The sequence below is a fragment of the Rousettus aegyptiacus genome, unplaced genomic scaffold (genome assembly GCF_014176215.1).
Source record: "Rousettus aegyptiacus isolate mRouAeg1 unplaced genomic scaffold, mRouAeg1.p scaffold_m13_p_11, whole genome shotgun sequence".
NCBI lineage: Eukaryota > Metazoa > Chordata > Mammalia > Chiroptera > Pteropodidae > Rousettus > Rousettus aegyptiacus.
In genome coordinates this window covers 15429519-15452733 of record NW_023416286.1, presented here as the reverse complement: position 1 = coordinate 15452733, position 23215 = coordinate 15429519, and the positions used below count along the sequence as shown (strand labels likewise).

The 23215-nt window shown below is 39.2% G+C and overlaps 1 pseudogene; it reads left to right on the top strand.

Annotated features, from left to right (window-relative positions):
• Positions 1-11089: 11089 nt before the first annotated feature.
• Positions 11090-11208, top strand: LOC118609635 (annotated as a pseudogene).
• Positions 11209-23215: the final 12007 nt, after the last annotated feature.

Here is a 23215-nt window from a genome sequence, read left to right as displayed (position 1 = left end):
CTTTACCAGGTAATGATACTAATCTTCATTAAACTGACATATACATCAACATACGTATTTTTATTATACATAAAATGTATATAAATGTCATCTTTCCTTTTCCTTCTATTGTAACTGAAAACCCAGCTCAAAATGGTCCTATCTTGTTTAATGAGATACTGAATTACTTTTCAGAGACAACAGGCCAAAATCACAAGTCATGCAGCCAAAGCATGTGCAGAGAAGAAAACTTTGACCTTGAGCTGCTCTCCCCCTCTTCCAACAAACCAACGGACCAGGACATAATAGCAACCTGAGCACTGGAATCCTTTCAGAAGCCAAGGGTCCATTGTCCAAGAAGATCCGGTACTGAGACCTCTTTACCATAAATGGCCAAGTTCCAAGGCCCTTTAATTAAAACTTGCCCCACCAGCACTTCTACATACCTGTTCCCTCTAACCTCTTAAAAACCCTTAACCTAGTCCAGGAAGCAAGACGGACTCGAGGCACTATTACTTCTCTCATCTTCTTGGTTGGCCACTTCTTGATCAATAATCCTTTCATACTCCGAACCCTGATGTTTTGAGTTTTGGTCTTTTGAAGCTTCAGGCACACAAACTTGGATTTCCATAACACAATTTATCATTTACTGTGACTAGGTGACATTTTGTCCCATTCTGACACCAACATGGGGTTGATTTTGGGAAGCCACTGTCTTAAAGACTAAATTTAGCTTATTTGTGTTCCTTTATGTGTTCATGTAAATTAACCTATTTTATTTATTTTCCCTTTTCACTTTTCTTTCTAATCTGCCTCTGTATACACAAACACATACATTTTATTTATGTTGCTTTAGCCTACCCAACCTACCCAGAAATTCCTAGTTGTGAGCAAAATGCTTGGTAAGTGACATAAATTTCAATTCTACACCCTTTCTCCCTCCTACTTGAAGCGATATTTCTCAGTAGCGCACGCAGACTGCCTCCAGGAGAAAGGCTCTCCTTTCATTGGCCTCCATAGCATTTCAGGGATACCCCGATGCACTGTCCCTTTTGAGCAGACTACAATGACACAGAAAGCGAAGGAGCTCTCCTGCTCTCCCCCTGCTGTGGACCCACTTTGCATGTGATATCTAGGGGCCTTCTGACCCTCTCTTGCTCTTAGTCACAACCTCTTCTCTGTATTGGCTCAGCTCTCAGGAAAGAAGGACTTTTGGGCCACTCGACTGATCCCTTGCTCCTTTCCTTCTTGGTAGAAGGCAGGAGGCTCCTGGGCTTAGCCAAACCTGCTCCTTCAGAGCAGGCGCCTGGGCTGCTTTTCACCAGTTGGGAATCTGGGCCATCACTTCGAGTGTGGTGGCATCCCAAGAAATGTTAATGGAGCAGGAGATGGGTGGGAAAACTGGACAGCTCTCCTCCTCCTCCTGATTCAGATTTCACACTGTGGCCTCATGTGTTGTGAATTACAGAAATGCCAAACACACCCACAATTAAATATAAACACCAAAATCCTCTTGAATACCAAGTGTAAGTGACTTTGAAATGCTCTCTCGATTTGTGCTGCCCACACACAGCTTGCTTCCATGGGTGTCAACGTGTCATGGAGCTCATGCTAACTTGCTCTCTCTCTACTAACTTGCTTTGTTCCTGGTGCTTTCCTTTAACCTTCTGCTGCCAGAAACTAAGGTTGCACTGAGATCACAGTTTCTCTGCAAGAGGAGTTACCCTTCTTGTAGTCATATTTGGTTTTCATGGGAGGTCTCTCTATCGTCAGGAAGGAACACACAAAAAATCCATTAGGTACAATATCGAATCTTTTTTCTGGGGTGTAGATGTTACTCACTGAAATCTGCAGCCCCCTGGAGCTGAGTGGCTGAGCCTGGTGGTCCAGCTGTTGCCTGGCCACACACACAACTAAGCACAATACCACCTCCCTGCCTGCCATCTGGGCTCAGGTCCTACAATATGCAAATCATAGTAATGTTCAGAGAGCAGACAGGGTCTTCCCCTCTCCTTCTCCCTCCACCCCCAAGCCCTGCTGTTCAGCAGAGTCTAGTTCCTGCAAGGTGTGGTGAAAGATGCCAGCAAGGAAGTAGGGTGGGGTCTGCATTGAAGCCAGGCTTTATCTTTTCTGGGGCTGGTGAGTCTCTTTTGAAGAGATTTAGACCATAAAGAACAACAGTGCTTGTTTTTCATTTAGGAGGCTTCAGTTCTACCAAGAAGCCTCTTAGTGTTAGGAGGCTCACTGAGGTCGGTGCTCTCTCCCTTCATGTGGTTTGCAGTTCTCATGTTCTATTTTTTTTTGATGTGGTAGCTGTAGCCAATGAAAGCAATTCCCCTCCTCCCTGCCCCCAGTCCCAGTGCAAAGTTATAAACTGAGAAGTTTTTGGTTTCTGTCTTCAACATTTCCTCTCTTTGACGTCTCTGTAGGGCCGAGAATTTCATTTTCTCAGTTACTCCTAGAAGCTTCAGCTCTCATTATGTCCTTTGCTCATTAATGGCGTCAGTAGGATGCAGGGGAAGGGACCTGGAGTCAGGGCCATGGGGCCACCTGTCTTGGCAGATAGTCCAAAGTGCAGACCAGGTATCAGAAAACATGTTAGGAACCAAAGATACAAAGTCAAATTCAGCAGAGACCCCTCTACCTAAAGGGGGCTCTCCAGCTTTCCTGAAGACAGAGGTTCTTTCCTTTATCATGAGACAGCTGGGTGAGTCTGGCTCAGGTAGGGCAGGGCAAGAAATTGCCAGTGTATTCTTTTGAGGTCACTCTCGAATGCCACCAACACCCTTTTAATTGCAAAATCCAAAGTTCCTTTTCAGTTCTTATACTTCTCTACCTCTCTCCAGTTCTGGGCCTATTGATCATATCTTTTATTTTACTCTAGAGATACTTATTAAATGGCTAATTCACATGCTATGGGAAGTGGTACAGCTTGATGGTTAAAAGCAGGTTCTGAGGTCATAAAATCTGTATTCACATCCAGCCCTGACTTATCTTAGATATATGACCCAGGTAAGTTATGCAGGCTGTCAGGGGCTAGTTTCCTCACCTGTTAAATGAGTTTAATAATATTACCTAGACCATAAGATATTGTGAGGATTAGATAAGCTAATATGGGGAAGATGCTTAGAACAATGCCTTGGTACATAGTAGATGCTTGGTAAATATTGGCTATTATTATCATTATATTATATTATTATAGACATTGTACTAAGCACTAAGGATACAGCTGTGAACCCAATAGTCATGATTTCTTTTCTTATGAAGTTTACAGGCCAGTATGAGAGATAGCCACTCAGCAAGTGGGTGCTAGTGTGTTAAAATAAAAACAGCAAGCACAGAACTACGCTTCTGCAACCTGCTACTGCACTATTCTGTTTCTCAGATTCTCTAATCTTTCTTTCTGTACCATCATCACTGACTTGTCTTTCTCTTTTCTTCCACAAAGTGGTGACTCCATAAGATTCTGTGGTTATTTCTTTCCTATGTCCCCCCACCCACCCCAACTTTCCAATAAAGCTGCCAGTGAAGCCTCGAGATTAATCAAAGGCTTCGAATCTTCTCCATCAGAAGTCATCCTGGGGTAGGGGTGGGGGAATATAAGAAAGTGCTCAAGTGCAGGCTTCCTTGTGGAGAGATGAGATGGCTTCAGATGACTGGCCTCACCCAGCAACCAAGCCCCCTGCAAGTCACTTCACTTTAATAATCTCAAAAAGGAAGATGATAATACTCTCTTTGTGGGATTAGTTGACTATATGGATATATTCTCAACTATATATACACAATTTAATATATGTATTAAACAGACACCCCTATGTAAACACATGTATACATACATATATATACACATGTATAAATATATATATATATATATGTATATGAAAAATCTCAACTCAGTGCCTGGTCCATAATAAGCACTCATTCAATGGTAGCTCCAGCTCTAGGTCTGGCTGTTTTTATGAGCATCCTTGTGGGGCATGGTTATTTCTGCACAGTTTCTGGAATACGTAAAAGCAGCCCTATACAGTGCAAGTCAGACTTGTGTTGTTACTAAGCTAAGAATATGGGAAGCAAAGTTGGCATAGATGGGCTCATGTTCTTGAAGTAAGAGTTTACAGTACGAATTTACACACAGGTGACTCTAATGCAAAGCAAACTCTAGAAGAATATCAAATTGAGGACACATGTCTGGACCCTCAGAGAAGAAATAGTTCTACTTGGGCCATCAGAGAAGGTATATTAAACTTAGCCCCTTGAGTTCAGATTATCAGAAAAATGCTGATGGGGGAGGGAGATGAGGCTGGACAAAAGACATTCTTATTAGAAGGCAGAGGAAAGTGTTGGAGCAAAAGCATGAATTTAGGCAACCGCCTGGCAGATTTGAGCTCTAACCAAGGTGACTGGTGCATAGCAAGCACAGAGGAACGACATCTGGAAGATGGCCGGCATTGTAGTGGAGGTTTTTTAGGCTGTTAAAGGGGTTTGCAGTTGACCACACTTTTGAGCTAAAAATATATTGTCCTAGAATGACTTGAAGAGTCCATCAGGAGGATCCTAACTTGTAAGGAAAAGACAAATTTAACAAAAGAAAGAGGATTGTGAAGCAGACGTGCTAACCACTACACTATGGAACAATGTCAAAAGAAAGAGGATTGTAAAATAAGGAAATAAAGCTGAGTTGAATCGTGCCAGTGACAGTACCTTTTTTGTTTCTACTGGCAAAGAACTTTGTCATTAAGTTAGAAAGCTGTGGCCACTACCATCAGATTGAAATTGTCAACAAATTTCCATGTGTAATAGAAACTTTAAACTTTTTTTATTACTTAAAAAAGAGAAACATGGAGCCAAAGCCACAGACTTAGTGTTATTAAGCTTCGGTATTTGAGCCTGGCTATGTGAGAAAATAATCTAAATACCAGTCTTTCCTCCATCTGACCCATCTTTTGTTCAAATCTGAAGCTTCCAGTGGCTTCTCATTACCTAATAAATAATTTCCAAACCCCTAGGCATGGCTTACATCCTTCTTTACCCCTTCAACCTCATCCCTTGTCACTCTTCTCCAGTGCCCCTATTCCCTAGCCGTATTTAACTCCTTGTAGATGCTTGAACCATGCTATGTACTGCTCTTCCCTTTCCCCCTCTAATTTCTTGGCCTGTTTAATCTCTCCTCTCCTTATCCAAAGCCCTGTTCTGGTGCCACCTGCTCTGACAAGGCTTTCCGATCTCCTGTCTCAAGTAGTGCCTTTCTTTTATTCTGGCATAGTAACCAGTGCCTATCTTCTGCCATGTTGTAATTGCAAATTTAATGGGCCATCTTCCCCACATGCTCGTGAGCTTCTGAGGGCAAGAGCTACTCTCATCCAATATCCTCAGTGCCTGGCATGTCATGTGGAAAAGAAAAAGACTTCTTAATTGAAGAAGAACAATCCTGGGAATCTAAAACATTGTATTGTTTGCCCGAAGATGACATGAAGATATTTTAGGGCCTGGAGACAGCATCTGATCTTGAGTACTTAGTATAAAAGAAATAAAAGAATGTATCCTGGGAATGCTGAAAAAGGAAGGGTCCTCTTGAGGATTTAGAAGTTTTCAGCTTTAACATCAGCCAGTGTACAAATATAGTCTCGGACTTCCTGCTTCAGAATCAACTGGCCTATCAGCTAAATATTCATATTTATGAGCATCTGTTTTCTATCTCCCAAATTAAATTCCTGAAGGGAAGGACCTTGGAAACTGACATTTTTAACACTTTCTCCTGATGTTTCTGATCTATCCTCAAGCCTTAGAATCTCTGATCCAGGCAAAGTCTCCCATTAACATAATCTTGGTAGATATAGGATGAAAGGGGGCATTAAGAAGTGACAATGCACATCGATGCAGTTATTATGGTTCAAGAATTCTTAGCAAGGCTCAAACACCTAGAGCAAACTATATATAATAGTCCCTCCTTATCTGTGGGATGTGTTTCAAGACCTGCAGTGGATGCTTGAAACCATGGATATTACCAAACCCTTATATACTAGGTTTTTTCCTACCTATACATACTTATGATATGGTTGAATTTACAAATAGGCACAATAAGAGATACACAACCATAACTAATAATAAAATAGAACAATTATAACAATATGGTGTAATAAAGATATGTAAATATGGTCTCTCAAAATATCTTATTACACTATACTCACCTTTTCACTTAGAAGAAGCACTTTACAGCTTCTCTATGGCGTATCTGAATTACTAGCATCACTACTCTTGTGCTTTGGGTTCGTTATTAAGTAAAATAAAGATTACTTGGACAGAAGCACTGAGATACTGAGACATTCGATCTAATAACCAAGTCGGCTATTAAGAGACTAATGGGCGGGGAGTGTATACAGCATGGAGACGCTGGATAAATGAATGATTCACATCCCAGGATGGATGGAACTGGTCAGTGTGCTATTTCATCATGCTACTCAGAATGGCATGCGATTTAAAACTTAATAATTGTTTATTTCTGGAATTTTCCATTTAATATTTTCAGACCATGGTTGACTGTGGGTAACTGAAACTGCAGAAAGATAAACCGCAGATAAGAGAAAGACCACTGTGTTTTTCTGAATGTCATAGGAGGGCATATTGACTTAAAACTAAAACCTCTCTTCTAATTCCTTCATTATGTGATATTTGAAACATTTGTAAAACAAGGAACAGAACCAAGATTTTCAAATGTCATACTATCTTATTAGGATATTGGAACAAATGCTATAGACAAGAGCAGTCAGAAAAGCTCGAGAGATGAGGGATGTCGTTAGAAATAGCCCTGCTATGAGGGAGCGAGGAAGGCCCCACTCTGCAGGGCCTGGGGTTACAGATATTTGCCACTTTCTGATTCCAAAGAGTAAATCATAAATTCACAGAAATGAGCTCTCAGACTCCTAACCAGAGGGCTTCTTCTATCAGACTGCAGACTCCTCTCAGTTTGGAGAAGATAGGAAGGAATTTCAGGTGTGGTAGCTCTGGTGACACTCAGGTAGGTAGGAGAGACCAGTGCCTCCCATTGAAAACAGGAGGAAGACGAGACTAGGGACAACCAGTGAAACTTTTCCTGCTCTACTTCTCACTGTATGAGAGGGCTGAATCACTCCCAGCCTGTTGTTTCCTTCCTGGGATAAACTGTGGTTCTATTATTTTGGTAAGGGAGAGCTCTGGACTACACAGTGACTGAGACAAAAGGAAGGTAGATGGTCATCCCCTGATTGGAGTGCTTTGCTGATGGCGATTCAGGTACCACGCCATAATCATCTGAGGATAAAAAGACTTAAAAATGAAACCCTGTTCAAAACAATATTGTAACCACTGAAGATAAACATCAATAAAAATAAAAGCATGGCTCTGAAATTCCTCTTACCTTTGAAACTAAAGGCAGAAAGAAAACCTGAATATTTGTTGCTAAGTAGCTAAAGAGAAGATTAAAGAATGTATCTCTGATGATTAAGGAGATATGATCTGTTTCTTCATTTAATTTATTTTTTATTTTTTTGAAATTGATAATGAGATAAAAAAAAACCCATGGGATTAAACTGACCTAGAAGCAAAGGAAGAAATTACTGCAAAAGTGTTTTTGTAGCCATTTCCCCAAACACTATTTTTTTTATCTTGTTCTTTTCATATATATATATTTTGCTTTAAATTTTGTCCTTGAACATAAAACAGCTTTACTTAATACAGGATTCTAATCACATTGTAAGACTATCATAATGAAATTGTAACCTTTGACAATGACAAATCTGTAAGACATGGCAAAATGCAATGATTAACATTTATTGTGCAGGCACTTTAAAACTCATTTGCCTTGAAGTAACTGAGAGAAAGTTCTGTATGACAGAGCTGTATCTAAACTCACGCTTACCTTGGAACACCTTTAAGTTCTTGCTAATACAATCTAGAGTAAAAGAAGTAATTGGCAAAAAGCCCTTGCAGAAAATATAAATCCCAGCTTAAGAAAACTCAGTGTGCATCTACCAACTACTCATAATAATTATAAATACCATAAAACAAAAATTACAGGTGATTACTTGTATTTATATAGATTTTTCAGTTTTGCTCCAGGGTTGTTTTTACTGAATATTTGTCATAATTTACTTTTCCATTTTTTTGTCTATACACAATTTTTAGGGACAGATTTAACACGTAAAATAAGCCAAGTATGTCCTGTTACTCATTTGTCGAGTCAGTACATCTTCTACAACCCTGTTCTTTGTATAAGTAGGTGCCACTTTTTCAGCTGTGGTTTACAAAAATGAACATTGATATCAGTCAGGTCTCTGTGACCCTGACATATTGAAAGCCAAGGACTGCTGTTATTTACATTTCTTGGACAAGTACAACTTATCTACCTGACATGCTGTGTCTTGGTGTGATTCCGGAGCATAATTATAATTTGTTTTGCTAATTGTTGAAGTACTTCATGTGTCCATAGTCACTCAGATAGCCACACATGATAGCTTCCTACATTGGCTAAACTCTCCCTCTGCTTACCTCAGAAATATGCGTCCAGACTTCTCATGGAGAATGACACCTGGGGGCAACAGTACCACATTGAATTTGTACTGTGACATGAAGCCTTATAAAAAGGGATTGCTGAGAAGGTAATTTCTTCTAATAAAAGTATCTTGTCCCTTCCTGTTCTATCCTTGGAAGTATATATTCTCTCTTCCCCTCATCTACAATGTTACTAACCATTCTAAAAAAGGTGTTAATTAATTCTGATACTAATATAACATTCATGGAGCTCTCGCTAGGGGTCAAATACTGTACTCAATGCACATATAATGCTTGCTATATAAGCCAAACATGTGTCTAAACTTTTTTTAAAAATTTTTCTTCAAAAATAACTATGAGAAGTTGTTAATATCATCATTTCCATTTTATATCTGAGCAAATTGATGTAAAGAAAAAGGTTAGTTAATTGGCCAAGGTTATGTGGTAAGCAAGTAATAGAGCTCAGATTGAAACTTAAGCAAGCATGCCTCCAGAGTCCATGCTCTTAGACACTTCACTATGTTGCCTATGAAAAGTTTGTTGTACCTCTCAAACCATATTATGGTCCTACATGGTAGACATAGTAATGTCTTCATTTTGCTGATGAAGAAATTGAGGCACAGATCGCCATGTAATTTTCCTACCATCTTCCATTCAAGCCCAAAGCCAACCAATTTCAGAGGTTTCCAGCTTTTTCTCTGATGCAGGTTCCCTGCAGGTAGAAATGTTGGAGACTCACTGTCTTCTGCAGGTAGGTTTTAAGGAGAACCTCCATGCAAAGGGCTAAGATGATTAATAGCTACTGAAGGGGAGTATATATATGTCCTTGAGGGAAGCAGAAGAGGTTTGCGATGCTTTCTAGGCTGCAGGCATCACATCTACACCCTACTGATCATTTTACCTGGGACTTGACCTCAGAGGCAGTGAGGGAATTCAGGTCTCTGGACTCTGACTCTCAGGTTCCATGTCTCTAGGACAAAACTTTCATCCGGAGCTGGAATAACTTCTCGGTTCAGTAGGCAGTGCACCTGCAGATTTCCCATTAAACTGCCTGCCGAATCAGGAATAATGATTCTCAGGGGGAAGAGATATTATTTGCATTTGAATTAATGTTGAGTTCAGAGTCACAGATTCCTCATAAAAAAGGATTTAGAGTAATTGCTGATATCCTGGGGAATCTGTGACCAGCTCATTATTTTCATCTCACAGGGTAGTACTAGAATTTTTAATTTTTTTCATCTTCTTTCGAAAGTTTGGCTCTCTTTATCCCCATGATAATAATTATAATAATTTTGAAACATCAGTCTGCTCAGATATCAAGGTGTTGAATGGATAATTTCACTTTAATGAATTTGTCACATATGGGCTTATTTTCCACATCTGTCCTAAGCTGAATAGCTAACTGGTTAATATGAGAACTGTTCCGTTTCATTAACTTCTCCCTGTTGATTTCCTTGAGGTGGAACTGATGCACTGCTAGTTGCAAGCCCTGTCAGCTCTTTCTTTTCAGGCAAAGCATAGATCCAAATCTATTTTAAGGCACTGATTTTAACTAAGGAAATTTTTAAAAAATGAAATAGTTTGATCATCCTGATATACTGCAGGATTCCATATATCTGGTGGCTTTTGAGAGATTAGCAAGTACTTATCATGGACAGCATAAACACTTGTACCATCTTGGATAAACTGTACAAGTAAGGCCATAAAGCCCTGGCAGAAATGGAGAAGAAAGAGGTTTGGCTGATGAGCAAAAGAAGAGATAGGAGAAGAAAAAAGAAGGCTGGGGTTGGGGGTAGGGGAACTCCAGGTGGCTTTGTTGAGGGTTTAGAGTTGGAGTATAACAATTTCTAATGTTTTTAGGAAGGAGATTTTTTTATTGCTGTGGTGGGCAAAGGAGGTGTTTCTGGAAGTAGTTTAAGGTGGAAAAAATGTCAGTGAATTACTGAGCCTCCTGGAAAGAAAAGTGTGGCGCCTCCTTCATAGAGCCCTAAGTTCTCCTGAGGTGGAGAAATGATTAGTTAAGATGCTATGGGCTCTAAGAGAAAACCTCATGCAAATGATCAGGAGGTGTAACATCTCTCACAGCAAGTAGGCAGAACACACTTCAGGATTGCTTGATTTGATGACTCTTTGTTAACAGGATCCAGTTATTAGTGTTTTTCTGACCTATGTCCTTGGCATTGGTTTCATTCTTATTTTTTTCCAAGGTTGTTTGATGACTACCAGTAAAAATTTCCCTGGGGTTGGGGAAAGGAAAAGCTCTCTCTTCATTCATGGAAGAAAACTCCTTCATTTCAGTATGATAGGGCCAATTTAGGTCTTGTCCTGCCCTGGCATCAATAACTATTACCAGGGGAATGTCTTATGCTGCTGCTAATGCCTGAGCTCCTGAACCAATCCCTGGCAACAGATATAGGGCAGTCTTATGCTAGACTGATTAGTGTCTGCTCTTGGGGCTGGTGATGGTGTCAGCTTTCTGTGAGACACATGGGCTTTGTGAAAAAGGGTAGAGTCTGCGGAAATTAAGAAGAAAGTACATAGAGTAAGAGTACTCACTATGCTAATCTATAAAATAGTGTTGCTGGTCTATGGCCATGCCACCCTGAACAAGCCCGATCCCGTTTGATCTTGGAAGCTAAGCAGAGTCGGGCTTGGTTAGTACTTGGATGAGAGACCACGTAGGAAGACCAGGTGCTGTAAGTATAAAAAATAAAGAATAAGGGATTGTAAGCTGACGAGGTCCTTGCAATCTATGAGGTCAACCAAGGGTTGCCTCACCTAAAAACAAAAAACAAAAAACAAAACAACAAAAAACAGTGTTACTAATATTACCACAAAGAAGGCAAGGATAGCAACTAAAGTCTACTGATATCAGAGGTAGGTCAAGATTAAATCACCCTCTCCAACTATCTGAGACCAAATACTTGTGCTTAGATGTTTATGAGCCTTAAAAAAAGAAAAAAAAATAGAAATGAAACCAGAAAACAGAAAGTAGCACCCAAAACTATGCTATTAAAAGGAATGGGCATGTGTGTGGGAGGCTCTGTTTGCTGGGTGTGTCAGGTTTTACCCTCCACAATATCCCATAAGCATTTAAAAGGATGAAGACTTGACTGAAGCATGTCCTATACATTTCTGGACTCTATAGACCTTCGATATCCAACCAGAAGAAAGAGTGAATGGGTCCCAGATCTTCATGGTTCATATAAAGTACACTCTTGTTTGGTAAAATTGGTAAAATCAACTCTCTAACAGTCATAGACTCCTTTGTGCATTTTGTTAATTTTTAAGCACATTATTTCAAGTGTACTTTTATTCCTCTTGACTATGAAGAAATGTTTCCTCATTGTCCTTTTTATGTATTCTTCAGTTTACCCTTTGGGAATAATAGATTGGTGTCATCTTTTTAAGCTAAAGTTTAAATATGTATGAAAAAGAGCCACTTTTTCTCAGATTATCCGATATTTACATTTCCAGTGTAAAATTTCAAGTAGTTGTGAAGTTAATCACAGATGTCCTAAGAAGGGCTGGATATCAGTAGAATCTTTTGGTATATTCAAGTGGGATGAGCTTGAATGAGCCTACATTTAGGGAGAGACACAAGAACTCTATGAGAACAGAAGCTGAAAGTTTGGGATCAGAGAAAGATTGTCATAGGGAGGAGAGAGCCATCAATGTCAGAAGTAAGAAAGAGCTCAGTTTCTGGGGCTAGATATGCAGATGGCTGAACAGTTAGTTACCCAGAGGGAAAGGCCAGGGGCTCAGACTCCTCAGAACAGTTAAGAGAGAGAAAAGACAGAAAGAATTAGGAGTATACTGGAACTTATGGCTGGAATCTTTGTGCATTTTCCTTGCTCTAAAATGGCAGCCTTATTGATAACGCTGGTACAAATCTGCTTTTGCGGCTGTCCCTGTACCCGCCACGTTGTTCCAGTCATGAAGTAAACACCACCACACTATGGTCAGCAAGAAATGAACAGCCAGGTTATTCCAGAAAGGCTTGAAACTCTCGATTGGGATAAAGGGGTAAGGTGTTTGAGAACCCCCATGAAGGGAAATGGAAGACAGTGAAGAGAGTGGATGATACTGCTTTATGGTAGAGGCTACTGAGGTAAATGCCATAGCAACTTTAATTCAGAGCAGGGTTTCTCAGCTTCAGTATGCTGAACATTTGGGGCTGGATTGTTCTTTGTTGTAGGGGCTGTCTTATGCATTGTAGGATGTTTAGCAGCATCTCTGGTCTTTACCTTATAGGTTACATGGTAGCTCACAAAACTTATGTGTTTAGGTGTAAAAGGTAGCTGCTATTTCCTATTGATGCCTCTGATACCCTCATTTCCTGGGAACCAAGAGTCATGAAGCTTCCTGAGTTCTTTCAAGTCTAAGTTGGGATAAGGATGGGTCACAGAAACCAGCCAGCTGCTGTGTAAAGGAATGGTCTGTTGGTGAGGCAGTGGGTGGGGTGAAGTGGGGGGTACTAGGAAGGGATCTTGAGACCAGAGATGAAGATTTTCTAGAGCAGCTCCTTAAACTTTAATGTGCAAAAATGTCACCTGCTATTCTTATTAAAATACAGATTCTGACTCAGAGATGGGTGGGGCCTGGAATTCTGCATTTCTAACAACTCCTAAATGATGTTGACAGTGCTGGTCTAGACACCCCTTGGAGTAGTGAGGGCCTCTCAGCATCAGTGAAGGAAACTATATTCTCCTGAATGTTTCTTTGTAAAGCAAGTCAGTTAAAAAAGGATCTGGCCATAAATAAGCTACAGGACACACGAGAGTCAAAGAAATAGTGCTAAGATGACAAGTGGGGAGGCAGGGAGAAAAGGACAAATAAGATCTTCCCTACCTGATAAACAGATTATCAGAGAAAGAGGCACAGAGTGGATTGAAGCTTTAAAGAACAAGAGTTTCCAAGAAGTTTGTATAATTACAGCTGTATTCAGCAGGTAGTAAATTTATGGAACCCATTATCCCTAGGCTTTAGTAAAGATTAAAAACACAGTTACAAAGATACTAAAAATAAAATAGTAAATTACATACTTGCAGTAGGTCATGGAGAGAAGGAAGGATATTTTGGAACACCTCCCTAACTTTTGAGGTTAACACGCATATAAGCTCTTTGCTCATAGTTTCTAAACCAAAAATAGGGATTTATGATTCACAAGGATTCCTTCTCTCCATCCCCCTGGTCTCTCATTTTAAGAGATACTGGAAGATGTAGTATGGATGCTAGAAAATTAGCATTTCCAGTACTTTTTGATGGCTTCTGAGAACAAAGCGCTAAACATTTGAAGTGAGTACTATACTAGGGAATCCAAGGTCTTTGGCCTTCCCTTCAGATGCTACATTGGACCAAGTACCTCAATCATTATGGTGGTAGCAAGAGGTATGAAACAAAGTCTGGGTGTGTTGTTCTGTACATTGGGGTTAGATGGTCTGGAGCTCAACTCTCATATGCTTAGTCTGCTTATTTCATTGCATTAGCTCCTCTTTGCTGATTTCTTAAGGTGGCTTGTGGGATGTGTCTAGATATTCCAGTCATTGTATTTACTGAATTTACTTATTTTTTCCATACTTACTTATAAATTACTACATGCCCAACATTAAATAAATAAGAAGAAATAAAATACTAGCTCTCTCTTCTCATGACACAATCAAATGGGGAAAAAAATGGGCTGAAAAGTTTGTAAATTTTTAATTTATCTTTTCGATAACTTATTAAAGTGCTGGAAGGATAGTTCACAGTTATATACACCCAGACACATGCTCAGATGGGATGGTATTTTGGGAGGCCTCTCTAAGGAAATAACTTTCAAGTTGAAACCCTGAGCATGAGTAAGAGGTAGCTTGAGAAAGAGTGAAGAGAACATTCCAGGAATATGTGAAAATGCTAAAGCAGGTAAAAGCTCAAAGGCTAGTGTCTGTTGATTGGGGTTAAGAGTGCTGTCTGATGACACTGGAGGGACCATTCGAAGAAGGCCTTCTAAGATGCAGTAAGCTCAGCTTACTTTCTGCAAACACTAGAAATCCATCAAAAGGCCCTGAGCAGGGAATTGCCCTCAATTGCTCTAAGGCTCAGGATATTCCTGCCCTCACTCCTCGAGATGCAGACTTGATACTGAGGCTCAAGTTGGGATCTGGCAAGCTCAGCTGCTCCGTGGGCAAAAGTGATGGACAAGACTTGCTTCAGTCACCTATCCAGATGGACACTGAGAGTTCTATGTTACTGTCCAACCTGTAAGGCACAGGGTAACTTTGCGTCAGAGAATAGGGGTAGCATAATAGAGTAAAACACATGAAAGAAAAGAGCTACATCATTTGTTTTTCAGTGTGAAATAGGAATCAGTCCTACACATAGCACTTGTCATAAGTTATGTTTTGTATTTACAAAGTCCTCCAAGACTATCAAGCTGCAAAGACCTCAAAAACTATTTTGTATTCCATATTTTATTATCTGCATGTAGTGTTCCTCAAGTTTGGGGGATACTTTAGAGTATTATTATCTGCTAAAAGAATCAGCCTTTTTGAGGTAGTTGATAAATGAAGCTATGTCTCTTTTTATAAAAATCATCTTATGGTGAATTTAGTTTGAAGGAAATTAATTCACATAGTCTTATTTGCCTTAGTCTATTTGATCTCATTTACTAATAATCTCTTAGACTATATGGGGTTGAATTTGAGCTCATTATACTGCCTTAAAAATCAGGTACCACTAAAGAAGCAAGATAATTGAGTCTCAAATCAGAAAAGGAATTTTGTTTTGTTTTGTTTTAGCTTGAAGACGCTGAGATAAATGTTCTGGTGATCAACTTATTGTCTGGGAAACAGGGAGAAAGATAGGGATTAGAAGTTTGCAGTATAGTTTTGAGCCAAATAGTTCACTTTTTTGCTGTCAATTTTATCATAAAAAGTTTTCAAAATTAAATTCTTATACTATCATGGCATCTCCTCCACTTACGCACCTGCAGAAAAGATGTCTCTCTAACTTGGAATCCAGTGAAGAATAGTTGAAATTTAGTATTTGCTTTCCTTCACAGGAAAGCACATATCAGATTAGAGAGATTCAGTTGCCTAAGACTATAAATCATTATAACTAAGGACTTTGTTTTAATTCTACCCAAGAGTAATCCATAGCTTGTTTTCTGGGTATCTCAAAGCAAGCTGAAAGGAAGTTGGGGATGATCTCATTCTACGCATTTCAATGTGAGACTTCCCCATGAAGGAGCTTCTCCAGATATTGTCTGAACTCGGAGATGAAGGAGAAAATAAATACCTAGAAGATTTGTAAGTAAAGTGCTTAGGAAATCAGAGTTCTAAGGCCTAAGTTCTAAGGTCTCAATTTCCCTGTCAGATCTCAGCTAAAGAATGAAAACGAACAAACAAACAAACAAATAAATAAATAAATAGACACTTAGGAGCTCAAAAGAGGAGTGTCTATGATACACAGAAACAATGTTAGAAAATAATCTTCTGCTTCATTTTCAGCTATAACAATAATTAAAGGGTTTGGAACCTCAGTGGCTACCACTGCACTGTTTAATAGTAATTATTGGGTAATTACATATTATTATATGAGATATGTATAATTACATAATTGTTATTATTAAATATGATGTTGACCATTGTGGTTCTAACCCCTTCTTCATTTGTTGGGCCTATTTTGGGATGGTAATTGAGATAAGGGATAAAGTAGAAAGGAAGGAAAATAATTGGGTAAGGGCATGTTTGCTTGGCTCAGCTGGAACAAAGTGGGGAGGGGGGGACAGAACCTTAGGAATCAGCGACATCTGTCCTGAAGCGGTTTGTTTGGCATTTCTGACTGACCTGTGAGATAATTACTTTCAAACAATTTCTGGCACAGAGTGTTTTGGCGTTATTTTTCTCCACCGCCTTTGCCAAGTATCTAACCGTGGCATCACTGAGAGTACAGAACAAGTTTGTGTGACGTCCTGCCTTCATTATACTAAGAGACCCTGGCAATCATTGTTGTCTCCTGTCTTGTGGAAGCGGCCTTTGGGCAGTTCTGAGGCATATGATTGAGTCTGAACTGTCAGTGATATTCTCTCAGTGAAGCAAAAGGCAAGCCTAGGCTTGTTTGCCTCTGTCTCAGTGTAGCCCAGGTCACAGGGAGGTTGTTGCCAAGCAGTAAGTGAGTAGCTTTCCAGAGGCAGTTAGATTAGTGAGAGAATAGGGCGAGCTTTGTGAAAGGTAAAGCTAGGTGCACCTTGGTTGAACACTTCTCACCCTAGGAGTTCCCTCTCTAGAGGAGGAGATGATTGCTAAGGGAAAGAGTTACAGTGGAGATAATGCTTCAAATTATTCTATAAATAATGCCTTCTTCATAGACACATTTTCAAATGCTTGGCAGAAAAGTGACCCATATATACAGGCACTCCATTAGGAACAGGACAAGTTCCACCTCTATAGTTTGTCCCTTCCTGAAGACAGGTGGAAAGAAAGCCATTCAAGATGAGACCGAACACAGAAAAATAAAGGACAGTAGAGCTTATAAAATTAAGTCTTTTAAACTATTGAATTTCTCTGGTTCTTTCTCTCCTGAGAAGGAAGGAGAGTTCTGTATTTAATTATTTCTTTCTCCCTTAATAGGAGAAAAAAAGTAGAAGGTAGTACGAGTCTAAGTGTGGGCATGTTACATCTTCAAATACAAATTTCTAATTTTTAAAAAATTTTAAAATTGTAGTTGACATTCAATATTATATCAGTTTCAGGTGTTCAGTATAGTAGTTAGACATTTATATAACTTACAAAGTGATTTCCCCCATAAGTCCAGTACCCACATGGCACACACATAGTTATTATAATATTATTGACTATATTCCTTAAGCTATACTTTATATCCCTGTAATTATTATTTGACTGCCAGTTTGTACTTCTTAATCCCTTCACCTTTTTCATTCCAGCCTCTAACCCCCTCTTGTTTGGTAATCATCAGTTTGTTCTCTGTATCTATGAGTTTGCTTCTGTTTTGATTTTTCATTTTATTTATTTATTTGCTTGTTTGTTTGTTTGTTTAAGTTTCTACATATAAATGAAATCATATGGTATGTCTTTCTCTATCTGGCTTATTTCACTTAGCATAATACCCTCAGGTCTAGGTCCACCCATGTTGTTGTAAACGATAAGATTTCATTCTTTTTAGTGGCTGAGTAATATTCCATTGTATGTATACATTACATCTTTTTTTTATCCAATCATTTATAAATAGACACTTAGGTTGCTTTCATATTTTGGCTATTGTGTATGAAATGTCCTTCTTTGTCTTTTGTTACAGCTTTTTTTAAAAGTCTATTTTGTTTGATATAGATATTGCTACCCCAGTTTTTTTTTGGTTTTGTTTTCATTTGCATGAGCTATCTTTTTCCCATCTCTTTACTTTCAATCTGTGTGTATCTTCAATCTAAAGTGAGTCCCTTGCACACAGTATATATGTGTGTGTATATATATATGTGTATATATATGTATGTATCTGTGTGCAAGATACATACATATATATATCTTGTATCCTTCTCCATTTAATCACCCTATGTTTTTTTATTGGAACATTTAACCCATTTACATTTAAAGTAATTATTGAAGGGTATATAGTTATTGCCATTTTATTATTCATATTTTCGATATATATTTTTTGAAGAAGTCTCTCCAACATTTCTTGTAATTCTGGTTTGGTGGTGATAAACTCCTTTAGCTTTTTCTTGTCTGGGAAGCTCTTATCTCTCTTGATTCTAAATGATAGTTTTGCTGGGTAATCTTAGTTGTGGGTCTTTTGCTTTTCATCACTTTGGATATTTCATGTCGATCCCTTCTGGCCTGCAAACTTTCTTGAGGAATCAGCTGACAGTCTTATGGGAGCTTCTTTGTAGGTAACTGACTGCTTTTCTCTTACTGCTTTTAAGATTCTCTGTTTGTCTTTAACCTTTGGCATTTTAATTATGATGTGTCTTGGTGAGGGCTTCTTTGGGTTCATCATGCTTGGGACTCTCTGCACTTGTGTGTCTATTTCCTTTGCCAAATTAGGGAAGTTTCCTGGCATTATTTCTTCAAATCAGTTTCCAATTCCTTGCTCTCTCTCTTCTCCTTCTGCTATTCCTATAATGCAAACGTTACACTTGAAGTTCTCACAAAGGTCCCTTACACTATCCTCATTTTTTAAAAATATTTTTTTTCTATTTGATATTCTGAAATGGTGTTTATGCTACCTCATCTTCCAGATTGCTGATTTAATTCTCTCCTTCATCTAATCTGTTGTTATTCTTCATTTCAATTACTGTATTCTTCATTTCTGACTGGTCCTTTTTTATGGTTTCTATTTCTTTGTTAAAGTTCTCACTGATTTCATCTATTCTTCCTCTAAGTTCATTGAACATTCTTATAACCAGTGTTTTGAACTCTGTATCTGATAGATTGCTTGCCTACATTTTATTTATTCTTTTTTTTTTTTAAATTTTGTTCTATTCTTTCATTTGGGACTTGTTTTCTTGTTTCCTTATTTTGGCTGCCTCTGTATGTATGTTTCTATGTATTAGGTAGATTTTCTATACCTTTCAGTCTTGGCAGGGTGGCCTTATGTTTTAGGTGTCCTATGGGGCCCAATGGTGCAATCTCCCTGGTTACCTGAGCCAAGTGTTTCAACAGTATTCTTTTGCATGGGTTGTATGTGCCCTCCTGTTGTAGTTGAGCCTTGATTGTTATTAGCATATCTGTGGATAAGATTGACCCTCAGGCTGACTGGATGTGAGGACTGGCCATGACTATAGTAGATGAACTATAGTGGTGAGTCTACCCTACAGAGTGGGATTTGCTGTAGTGGGGCTCTGGTGCCTGCTGAGTTTACCCTTTGGGCATGCCATTTGTGAAGCTAATTGGTGTGGTCTGAAGCCAGCCACTGGGTGTGTTGATTCTGGGGCCTCTTAGGAGAGGCTTTGGTGTAGTCCAAGGTTGGCAGTTGTCTGTGTATGGCTTAAGGCCACCTAGTAGGAGCTACAAAGTTGGTCACTGTCTGTGGTGTGCTTGTAGGCACCAGAGAAAGGTTAAGCTGTGAACAAGGCCTACTGCCACTAGTTCCAGGGACTGCTCAGCAAGTGGTATAGGGCATGCTGAGGCCAGCCTCTGCTTGTTTAGGATTTTTGGACCTTTGAGAGATTTTAAGAAAGTCCTCAAGTGGGATGAGGCCAGCAGCTTGTGAGGAACAGCCACTGAAAGAGGTTCAGGCTGGTGTGTGTGTAGGTTGGGTAGGGCAGGTTCTCAGGAAATCACAAGGGTAGGGCAAGTTTGATGGAGAGTCAGATTTTGTGCCTGCCTCCACCTGCAGGCTTGGTGGAAGAGGGCTCAGCAAAAGAATAATGGTACCTGCCAGCAGTTTAGTCCTAGAGAGATCTGCCTTTCCAGCCCCAGGCCTGAAATCAGACATTTTAGTTCTTCCTTATATGTTCCTGGAGCTTTTCAAGATACTGTTCCAGCACTGGGCTCAGACCCAGTGAGTCCTTCAGCTAATATATCCATGTGTGGACCCTTTAAGAGGAACTCTTAGGACTTTAGCTGCCCCCTATCTTATCCAGATGGAATCCTTGCTGATTTTCACAGCCAGATGTTTTGGAAACTCCTCTTCCTGGTACTGATGGTCTGGGCTAGGAGGCCCAGTGTGGCACTAGGCTTACTCCTCTGGGGGAACTACTACAGCCAAGATATCCCTACTGATTCTTAACTACCACACATGGGGTGTGGGACCAGCCTGTTTTGTGTCTCTGTCCCTCTTACTAGTCTTACAGGGTGTCTTCTTTAGATCCTTAGTTATAGGAGTTTTGTTCAGTTAGACTTCAGGTGGTTCTCAAGAGTGGTTGTTCTATAATTTAGTTGTAATTTTGATGTGGTCATGGGAGGAGGAGAGCACAGCTTTTACCTACTTTGCCATCTTGACCGGAAGTCTCCAAAATAAGGATCTTAAAATATGACTTTCATCTTCTCAAACTAGTGCTTCTATCCCTGGACTCTGTGATTAACAAGAGTTTTCTCTTATGTCTGTGTCTAATATGTATACAATTTTTTACTTGCTTCAGAATTAGAACACCAATTTCTGATTTCCATGTTTTACTGTAAGATAATATAAGGTTGGGGTGAACAGGAGGTAAATTTAGTACTAAAATGAATAACTGGCCTAGGATCAGGGGGTTTAAAGGGTAGAGTATTTATTCTGGGTAGATCAGTGCTGGGTATTTTTAAGCAGTATTTGACATTTGGAACTTTGGGCAAGTCTGGGTGGCTTTGGTCATATTGGGTCAGCCACACTGAGTCAGGAGAAAAAGTTACCTTAGAAGCCCCCTTTATCACTAGGAGTTTCACTTGATTTGTCTATAATCCATGGGTGATCCAGAGAATGATAAGCTCTGTTTTTTTGGCTGATTGCAATATTTCAGTAACCATGTTAGAAGTATGACTGTAATAGCCTTGGACCAAGAGTTGGAAGATTGTTATATGTCAATTATATCTCAATAAAACTGGAAAAATAAAAAACATATGGACGGGAAAGTATTCTTTCAGTATTATTAGCAATCTGTACCATTTTTTATAAATTAAATGAAAGGAGCTTGGAGACTTAGCATTTCTTAATAGTGCTAAACCCTGAACACAAGTTCTTAGAGTTCCAATTTTTGATTACAAGAAACTGCTTCACTGTTATTTTTCTAACCTTTGTATACCTGTGAAACCAATTCCATTACTGAATTTATCTTTTGGTGCAAGGAAGAGTGATGTCCACCCAATGGTAAAAGTTACACAGCATCTCCAGTTTATCCTCTTGCTCAGAGAGTGAGGAAAAGAAATTTTTCTTACCAGCGTTTTGAGACTCTTGCTAACCATGTTTACAAGAGTTAGCATCAGAAAGCCAAGGAATGACATCTAGTTTGAGGTTTTAGTGTGGTTTTTAAAATGTTTAGAAAATGACTAGACATACAAGCTTGTCTGTCTCTGCTTATAACTATTTTGGTGGTCTCTAAGAGGCAATAATTGAAATATTATTGCTTTTGTGTCATATATCTTCCCCATAACACAAAGCCTAAATATATTCCCTTGAGCTCCATTGGAAGAATCTTGCCAGAAGTGTGGGCTGTGGTGATCTCTGTGTCTGTTACCACATAGAATGGGGGCAGGGGTGCTGGAAGCTCATTAAATATCCATAGGCCCCAGAGCCTGATTAACTACTTGCTGCACATGCTGACCTTGACTCAGAGATAGAAGCTGGGAATTAAGGTCAAACTTTAAAAAATACATTATTAGGAAACTCATTATAATTATACAGTGGAAACAAAGTGTGCTTGGAGCCAAATGTTGATTAATGTTAATTTTAGGGTAAACAGAGGTAGAGAAAGACAGGAAAAACCAGTGGACTCCAAAGCTAAAAATATCCTCGAGTTGAGATTCAGCATCTGTGAGTGAGTGTACAACCTGATAATTATTTCTGAATAGTGATTACTGATATAATTAACCTCGAAGCTCATCTGGAATGCTAGAGCTTCTCTTCTGGAATGTACTAGTTATTGAGATTCACAGACCACTTAACTAAATCCAGAAATGCCCACACACTAAGTAACTCCATGCTGCTTGTTTGGAAAGGTATCTTCTCTTTCTGGAATATAGGAGGGATATTGTTCATCAGAGCTATATCTGTTGGGAAGATAATAACAGTGGTTGTGTCGTAGATATGTCTTGTTGAGGGTGATGTGATTTGGAAAGGATACATGGGGAAACTTGCAGTTTAGTTTAAATAAGACCTCTTGAAGAGCCTTCTCATCTTAGGGTTTTTCTCTTTGTTTCACTTGGTAAAGACTAGAAAAGAAAACGTTAAGCAGCCCTTTAGCATTTGTTACTGATTAGTACAAGCTGTGTCCAAAATATAGAGAAAGTAAAAGAGAGACCCAGGGAGGCAGAAAAAGGTTCTTTAGTCTGTGAATATAAAATAAAATGGAATACTCTAAACTAGGGTTGGATTGAAATTAAATGGAAATGAGGGTAGAGAGGAGGATTAAATATTGGGCTTGCTTTTCTTTTAGAGGTCCTCTGGGACTTGGAGAGACTGGAATCAATCATAGCCAATTGATTAGTTTTCTATGGCAGACATTGTTGGTTGTTTACCCACAGCTATTTTCCCTTTCATTTTTATTAACAGAACCCTGGTTTTATATGGATAATTTGAACCCCCTCCCATAGCCTTGCATTTCAATAAGACAATCATAGTCATCTCATCTCTCTTTTAGGCATTGGTTTAGGCAAGAGCATGTGGTGCATTTTTGCCAAATGAGATGTGAAGAAATGTTTTCTGGGAAAAATATATATATATTGGTTATAAAATAAAACTACCAGGAAGAGGCAGGCACTTTTATCTTCCTCTGCTGGAGCCAGGTGTTTGCATGTGGTACCATCTTGCTTCTCTGAAATTAGCTAGCTTGAATGAGCCAACCTGTTAAGGGTAGAGGTGAAAGACAAGAGGAACTTTGCTCACAGATAATGCCAAGAAACCATGAATTAACTAATCTTGGAGCTGCCCTATCTTCAAACTTCCTACTATGTGAATAATAGTCTGGTTATTTATGGCAGTTGAATCAGTGTTCTATTACTAGCAGTGGAAATCATCCTAACCAATAAAGTTTAGATGTTTTATGAGAGTTATATATCTTGTATAACAAGTCCATTTC